The sequence below is a fragment of the Gossypium raimondii genome, chromosome 4 (assembly GCF_025698545.1).
Source record: "Gossypium raimondii isolate GPD5lz chromosome 4, ASM2569854v1, whole genome shotgun sequence".
Classification (NCBI taxonomy): domain Eukaryota; kingdom Viridiplantae; phylum Streptophyta; class Magnoliopsida; order Malvales; family Malvaceae; genus Gossypium; species Gossypium raimondii.
Genome location: NC_068568.1, coordinates 24249736 through 24258862, shown reverse-complemented (window position 1 = coordinate 24258862; position 9127 = coordinate 24249736). Strand labels below are relative to the sequence as shown.

Genomic DNA, 9127 nt, shown 5'->3' with positions numbered 1-9127 from the left:
TTTATAAAGACGTACGATGAGCTAAGTAATGTTTGCCAAAAAGGGGTCATTCTAGCGTGGAGAGTAGGTGAACCGAGAGTGCTCTGTTTATATGGCCTTCTGTAATAGGAACGATTAAGGAACCATAGAGAGGAATATTTTACTAAGTGGTAGTAGTCACCTAAATGCATTCTTGGCGTATAGAATGGGCGGACTCTGATTTGGAAATTAGTAGACAAGGATTCCTAATCAAGTTAGGATGATAAATGAAAAGAAAAGAATGGTTATGGGGTATGAGGCCACGCCAGAAGGCATAATACCTCTAGTGACCAAAGTGGTCATACCAATATATTTGTAAGGAAAGCTGGTTAGGAACTAACCAAACGTGAATCAGAAGAGTCAAAGGTTGAAGGAGTATCAGGTAAGCCTCTTAGACGTGGTAAATTTTGATAAGCCACTTAGTTTGGACATGACCTTTACCAAGTTCCCATGAAAACTTGATTTAAGTTAGAAAGAAACTCAAGTTAAGTTAAGGGGGTCGTCTCCCTTATTAAAGATGAGGGCTTTGAGCAGATGAAGGCTTCCTCCTAAAAAGACAATTCTGAAAATTTGGTTTTTTGCTAGTAAGTTGCCTCCCAAAAAATGAATTTGACACCTCAATTTTTACTAGTGGTTTCCCTCTCAACAAGGTACGTTTGATGACTATGTCTACTAAGGAAGTGTAGATCTGTAAGAGTACATGAAGAAGTAAGGCTTTGTGATATGTTTGAGTTCAAGTAAAGGGGAAAGATTACTTGAATGAACTCTAAAAAAGTGTATCTATTTGGCAAGGCGAAGAGGCCCTAGCATCTGGTTGAATAAATGATCTAGAGTTCAAGTGGTTAATTCTAGGAAGAAAGAGGCTAGATCTAAAATTTAAGTTGTCTTTAAGGTTATAAGGTGAGTCTCTAAGCTGACTCTTACATGTATTTTGTAGTATAGATAGTTCTATGCTAATTGACTAAAGTATGAAACTGGAACTAGAAAAACATGACTCTAAGACTCTAAAATGGAAAGGAACAGTATGTGTGCATATATGTCTGAAAGCATGAACAAGTCTGTTGTGAAAATGTCTATCATGAATAAGTCATTGTATGAAGTTTAAGGGGAATGTGTTACATGTCTATAAGCATGAATTCATCTATCATGAATAAGTATGAAAAGAATAAGTTTATCAGGCATGAGTCTACATAAAGAGTCTGTATCTATCTCCTGAGTCGCCTATAAGGGTCTATCAGGACTAAAAACATGAATCTCTAAAAGGAAAAGACTATGACACTTTCAAGACCATATATTGTAAGACTCTTGTTGGACCATGCCATCATATGGAATATGTAAAAGGATAGTTAGGTGAGTACTAGCAATATGGGGAAAACCTCACAATACTAAGTATAGGCGAATCCCTATCATCAAAAACACCAATTTCTGTATAAGTAAGCCTTTGTGGATATCTCTATTATAAGGAAGTCTTTTTGGTGATCATTGTTAAAAGGAAGCCTTTGTGGCGATCTCTATTAAATGGAAGCCTTTGTGGCGTTCTTTGTTAAATGGATGCCTTGGTGACGATCTCTGTTAAAAGGAAGCTTTTGTGGCCATCTCTGTAAAAAAGGATGCTTTTATGGCTATCTCAGTTAAATGGATGTCTTTGTGGCTATCTCTATTAAAAGGAAGCCCTCATAGCGATTCTCTAAAAGGAAAGCCTCTATTGCTATTTTTGGAAAGCAACACCTTCGTGGTGGAATTTGAAGAATGGAATTCATGGTGACCATCTAAAGGCAATGCCTTTGGATGGACACTGAATGAATGGTGAACTCGGTATAGTTACAAGCGATGGATAGAAAGGCTAGTGCGCGCCAGAGTACGTGGCAAGTAAAGATACAAGTTAAGAGGAAGAATATAAAGTGTGTAACACCCCTAACCCGTATCCGTCGCCGAATTAGGGTTACGAGGCATAACCAAACAAACACAACCATTTTTTTTTAAAACCAAACTGATCACAAACATGGAAATTAAACCATTTTCTCATGGCTATTTATATTTTACAATCCAAATCTAACCAAAATCATATTCAAACCTATACATGCCATAAGGTCGAGTTCAAAATTTTAACAAAATACCAAAAGAAGTCGATAGTGTGATAGACTATGCTGATGATCCCCGAGCTCGTAACGCGTCTCCAAAATCTATAAAACAAATGGACAAAAACAATCAAAGTAAGCTTTCATAGCTTAGTAAGTCTATAGCATATCTAAAATACATATAAAAGAGTGTATATTTAACTAATACACATAAACAGACATATGTATAGACATTATATGCATATAATCAAGTTACCAACATAATCATGACAACCAATATATGTACATACTCAATAATCACAAAGATTCAAACGTTTATACACTCATCAAACACATTGAAACAAATGTTCATATATTTGTCCATTACATATAATCAAAAGCATATATATATATATATATTTATACCCAATGCATATAATCACTTAATTTAAACAGATTCACTAGCACTTCATCTGCTAGGTTTAAAGTCTAATCCAGTTCACTGGCACTTAGCCTGCTAGGCTTATAGCCTGATTCAGTTCACCGGCACTTAGCCTGCTAGGCTTATAGCCTGATTCAATTCACCGGCACTTAGCCTGCTAGGCTTATAGCCTGATTCAGTTCACCGGCACTTAGCCTGCTAGACATATAGTCTGAATAATTTCACTGGCAATAAATCCGATTGATACTGAGCTTTAACAAAAGAATCTCAATTCACAGAAGTTGTATCTCTTATTTGTATATAAAATCCACACAAAATTCAGCTCAATATTCATAACTTATATCTTAAAAAAAAACACATGGATAAATATAAATCCCAATCATCAAATCTAACTTAAATAACTCAATAATTCAACCGAAACACATTTATGTATATATAACCTCATACTTTAGATTCCACTTCTAATATCATAAAATTTAACTTATAATATACTAGGTACCTTTAACATTTGAATTCCATATATACCCATACAATTTCATATACCATCTCAATACAAGACCTTATACATGTACATATATGCATATTTGAATCTAACAAACATATATTACTCTACACTTATATTCAAACAAGAGCATATACCTATGTACTCATACATATTCAATTTAACATATATATATATATAAATATAATTTCATACTTATACTCAATATAAATATTTATTCATAAGTACACATACTTATTCACTCCAACTTATACAACTATTTTATACTAAATTCACACCTTATTCGCACACACATACATATGTTCAATATATCTCATACCTTTGTAATTTCATACCTAATTTCAATACAACAAATTTTACATGTATATACAAGTATATTCAAATATAATTTGTACATATATGTTCATACCTAAATTTATTTCAAGGACATTCATATGCATATTTACATATTCATAGTCATTCGAATCTAACATATATATATATATATATACATAATTTCATACTTTCAATTCCAATTTTTATACTTTTAAATTCAACTCAACACACATACCATTGATATACATACTCATATCCTGATTTAATAAAATTAAATAGCTAATAGACTTACCTCGGACGATGGAAAATCGAAATCGGACGATTATTCGACTAATTTGGCTTTTCCCCGATCTAACTCCGATTTCTTTGGTTCTCGATCTAAATATATTCAAAATAAGATAATTTATTTATTAACACATTCAATTTAATCCAAAAACACATAATTTGGCAAATTACTATTTTGCCCCTAATATTTACACCTTTTTGCAATTTACTCCCTATTGCATAAAACACAATTTATGCAAAATTTGCCCATACCACAGAAGGGAAGAATATTCATGGTTCTCATACAAGTCCACACATTGCATTTATTTCACATTTTAGTCCCCCAAAAATTTAATTTCACAATTTAGCCCTATTTACTCAATTTCACTAAAAATTCCAATACAAAACATATAAATTACAACATAATTCTAATGATTAAATTACAACATAAGGACTCCATATAATAAAAATCATAGCAAATAGGTACCTTTGCATATAGCATGCTAATTTTGCATTTTACACGATTAAATCCTTTTAATTAAATCGAGCACACCAACGATAAAATTTTCACACGAAATTTTCACACATATAAATTAACATACTATAGACTAAAAAAATAATATTAAAATGTTTTTCTGACTCGAATTTGTGGTCCCGAAACTACTATTCTGATTAGGGTCAAAACGGGGTTGTTACAAAGTGAACTAAAGTAAGGATGATATAGCAATTTCTTAGATAAGTATTAGGTGCAGTTTAGCCTGCCCGAAGACAATGATAAGGGTAGTGAGTATGAAATAAGTTAAGTCTGATAATAAGGTAAGTGAAGATGTTAAGGATGATGTAAATGTAAGGTTTAAGAAATGATATAGAAAGAAAATAGTTCTGAAGAAAGAAAGATGGTAGCCTCAATATAATATTCGCCAAAGAAGAAGGAAATACACTAAGGATATGCAAAACAACATATGCAACATAGACGGTATTATAAGGTTTAGCTCACTAATTTCTTACGAACTTACTAACGTTGTTTATGTTTTCAGGTATATAAAGGAATAAGAGCCGAGAGACAATGTCAAGGCTACGCCAAAGAAGTGGTCCGCTGGGCTATTATGCACACAGAGGGAAACAAGTGTCATGTCAAAGTCTGTGCATCAGTTATTTGAGTAGACATTCAATATGTTTATAGCTAAAGTACTACGCCTAGATAAATAGGTAGCACTCTAAGCTGTACACCGTAGACTAAGAAAGAAAACATGAAAGTCTAATTTTTTATCGAGTTGAAGATGTAACCATACAATGTACGCCATAGAAGATTCTGTTACTTCCAAAAAGAGAAGTTTACATTAATGAATAAATGGAAAAGAGGAAATTTTCAGTTACATATATATGAAGGATGTAGCCCTGAAATTCAGATCATGTAGATTGGATCGTGTCGAGGGTGTTAAAAGGTTTGGTACAAGAGGATGATTTAGGCAATTCTTAGACGAAGGAAGATGAAGGAACCCTGTATGTGATAAGCTATGAAAGTAACATATTTTAATCTCATTCTTAATGTGTTTTTGGATGATTAATTATGCAAATTAGTGAATTTGATGCTCCTAATCCTTTAAATTCATGTTTCTATACTTAGGAGAGCATTTAGGAGAGAAATGAGTGAAAAACAAGCCAAAATCAGATAGATAGAGTTGTTTTCAGGAGCCACACGGCCTGGGCACATGCTCATGTGAGCCACACGGGTTGGACACACGCCCATGTGCCAGCCCATGTCAATTTATATCCTACTTTCCAAATACGCTTAAAAACCCAATTTTTAGGATTTTTGAGCATTCTAAAGTCTATAAATACCAATTAGAAGAAGACACAAGGGATCAATCAGAGAAGATTGAAGAAAACACTTGACAATCACCATCGGAGCCAACTCGGAAGCGGATCTCCACCAAGATTGAAGATCTCCCTTTAAATTCTTTTGAAATTTTATTGGGTTTCTTTATGTATTGTGGTTGTTCTGACTTTGAGATGTTTCTATTCAGGATTATGAACTAAATTCCCTAGATACCTAGGGAGGATGAAACTTACGATGAATCATTTTATTTAAATTTATGTTTTTACGAGATAAATACTTAATTCTTGTTCTCAATTATGTGTGCTTATTTCTTGTTTTAATATTTCTGATATATTAATTCATGTTTCATGTGCTTAATTTAGTGGAGGAAAAATCCCTGTTTAAGAGTACATCTAGCATAATTGAGTGGAGTTGCATGCAATCCTAGAAATAGGACGACATAAATCTACCGGATTAGAGTTAAATCGAATATGGGAATCCATAGATCGAGTTAATGCGACGATAGGTGTTTTAATTAGAAATAGATTTCAATTAATCAACCTAGAGTTAGTTGTTCTTACTCTCGATAGAGATATTAACATAATTTAGGTGAAGTCTAGGTGAAGTCTTTTCTGGGTATTGTTTATCTTATTGGTTAATATTCGATTATTTCCTTGATTCATTATTTGTTACTTTCTTAATTAAATTAGTTTAGTAAATTTAGATTAAAACACATCATTTTAAATTTTCAGCTAAATAATAGAAAAATGGTAATTACTAATACTTTTAGTCCTCGTGGACGATATTCTCTACTCACCATAGCTAAACTATTGTTCGATAAGTGCGCTTGCCTTTGTCGTATTTATAGTTAGATTAGTAACCATCAAGTTTTTGGCGCCATTGCCGAGGACTAAAATATTAGGAACACTTTATTTTTATTAATTTGGCCATTTTTATTTTTATTATAATTTTTGTTTTTAGTTTAATTTTTACATTCCAATTTTTCTTTTATTTGCTTCTGGCAAGTTCCTTTAGTTTATGACTAAGAGAAACCCGTCTGGACCATTACTGCTTGATCGTGAAATTAAAAGTACAGCTCGTAAAAATTGTAGAGAAGGAAGGCAGAGTCGAGAAAATGTAGTAGACGAACAAGAGGAAATTATTAGTACTAAGGAGATAGGTGATAACTAGAATAATCACCTAGCTCCTGCAATTGTTGCATATCCAGATTTTGTTCCTCGTACTATGTACGATTATGCCAAGCCCACTCTAACTGGTCCCGAATCAAGTTTTGTGAAACACATCATTGAGACCAATAATTTTGAACTGAAGCCGAACACTATTTAGATGATACAACAGTTTGTTCAGTTTGATGGTTTGCAAGACAAAGACCTAAATACTCATTTAGCCAATTTCCTAGAAATCTGCGATACTTTCAAGATTAGTGGCGTCACTAACGACGCCATTCACTTACAGTTATTTCCTTTCTCATTGAGGAACAAAGCTAAGTAGTGGTTGAACTCTTTACTATGAGGTTCCATCACCACATGGGTTCAAATGACCGAAAAGTTTCTTCTAAAGTACTTCCCATTAGCTAAGACATCCAAGTTGAGGAATGATATCTTTTCCTTCGTACAGGTTGATTTAGAGACGTTATATGATGCATGGGAGAGATACAAGGGTTTATTGAGAAAGTGCCCACACCTTGGGTTACCTTTAAGGCTACAAGTTCAAACCTTCTACAACAGTTTGAATCCATCAACTAGACAGTTGATCGTTGCAGTAGCCGGTGGAACACTTAAAAATAAAACACCTGAAGCGGCTTATGAATTTATAGAAGAGATGACACTGAATAATTATTAGTGGCAAGTTATGAGGACGAAGCCGATGAAAACAGTCGGATTTTTCAACTCAAATACAGTCACCATGTTATCAAATCAAGTAGAACTTTTAAATAAGAAAATTGATGGTTTATATGCTTGTACGCAGGTACATCCGGTGAGGCAATATGATACAAATGGAGGTGGAATGAACAATCTAGAATGTTTACCCTACGGTCTTAGCACAGAGAATGAAGAAATCAATTATATAGGTAACAATTCTAAGCCTCAAAATAACCCTTATAGTAATAACTATAATGCAGGTTGGAGGAACCATCCCAATTTTTTCTTGGGGTGGTCAAGGAAATCAGTGAGCACAACCCCCACCGGGCTTCCAACAACAACCTTACTAGCAAGAGAAAAGCTGAACCTCAAGGAGATGTTAACGAAGTTTATCTCGGTTTCAGAAACTCACTTTCAAAACATTGAAGCAGCATTGAAGAATCAACAAGCTTCAATTCAAGGGCTTAAGAACCAAATAGGTCAGCTTGCTAAGTTAATCTCACAAAAGACCACAAGGTAGTTTGCCTAGCAATACCGAAACTAACCTAAGGGAGCAGCTTCATGTAATTACTGTGTGAGATAAAGAAGGGTTAGTTGAATTTGAATAAGAATTGAAGCAATAAATTGTGGTAAATAATGATAAGGTTGAGATAAGCCAGAAAGAGAAAAAACGGGTTGTTAAGGAATATAAACATTGAGTGCCATATCCTAATGTGACGAAGAGAGACCACATGAACGAACAATTTTGTAAAATTCTCAAACAATTTGGTAAAATTCTTAAGCTCTTAAAGAAATTACATATTAACTTACTGTTTTTTGAAGCTCTTTTGCAAATCCCTAACTATGTCAAATTTTTAAATGAGCTTTTGGCAAACAAACGAAAGTTAGATGACTCGTCGACTGTGGAGCTCAATGCAGTTTGCTCAGCCATCTTACAAAATAAACTGCCCAATAATCTGAAAGATCCAGGGAGTTTTACTATTCCTTGTTTAATTGGTAGTTTGAATATTGATAATGCTTTGACTAATTTAGGGGCTAGTATTAACGTCATACCCTACAAAATATTTAAACAACTAGGTCTTGCGAAACCCAAATAAACTAGGATGAGTATTCAATTAGCGGATAGAACCATTAGATACCCTAGGGATGTTATTGAAGATGTGCCCGTTAAAATCGATAAATTCATATTCCTCGTTGACTTTGTTGTGTTAGACATGGATAAGGGTACTGAAGTACCTTTAATTTTAGGCCGACCCTTTTTAACAACTGCTAGAACTTTAATTGATGTTGGTATGGGGGAATTAGTACTTCATGTAGGTGACGAATTGATTACTTTTCAAGCTCGTGATTCTATGAGAACATCTAGTGATCAGGATGATTTTCAATCTTCTGTTAATGTTAATGACCATGTGGCTCAACTTTCTATGCAGGAAACCCCTCGAAAAAATGTAATGAAGCCATGTTCCAAGCAATACAATAGAAATAGAACAATTTACGATGAACGAATGTTACAAATCGATGAACTAGACGAATGGCGGACACATGTCAAAGAGAAACCGAAAAAGCATGATGAAGAGTTGAAACGACGCTATGAGGAGCATGTGAATAGAATGAACCAATTTAAGGCTGGGGATAAGGTACTGCTAGACAAAACGGATCCACGAATTACCCCTTTGGAGCTTGATGCAAATGGTTCAAACCCTTTTACGGTACTTAACGTCTTCTATACGGTATAATTGAGGTAACTCATTCTGAATTTGGCACTTTTAAGGTAAATAGTACTCGACTCAAACCTTATTTTGGTAATAACATTGATAGTGAGAAAGA

The 9127-nt window shown here is 33.9% G+C and overlaps 1 non-coding gene across 1 annotated transcript; it reads right to left on the bottom strand.

Annotated features, from left to right (window-relative positions):
* Window positions 1–7022: 7022 nt before the first annotated feature.
* Window positions 7023–7129, bottom strand: LOC128040756 (small nucleolar RNA R71). Its single transcript, XR_008195562.1, has one exon. It is a non-coding gene; the product is annotated as a small nucleolar RNA R71 (small nucleolar RNA).
* Window positions 7130–9127: the final 1998 nt, after the last annotated feature.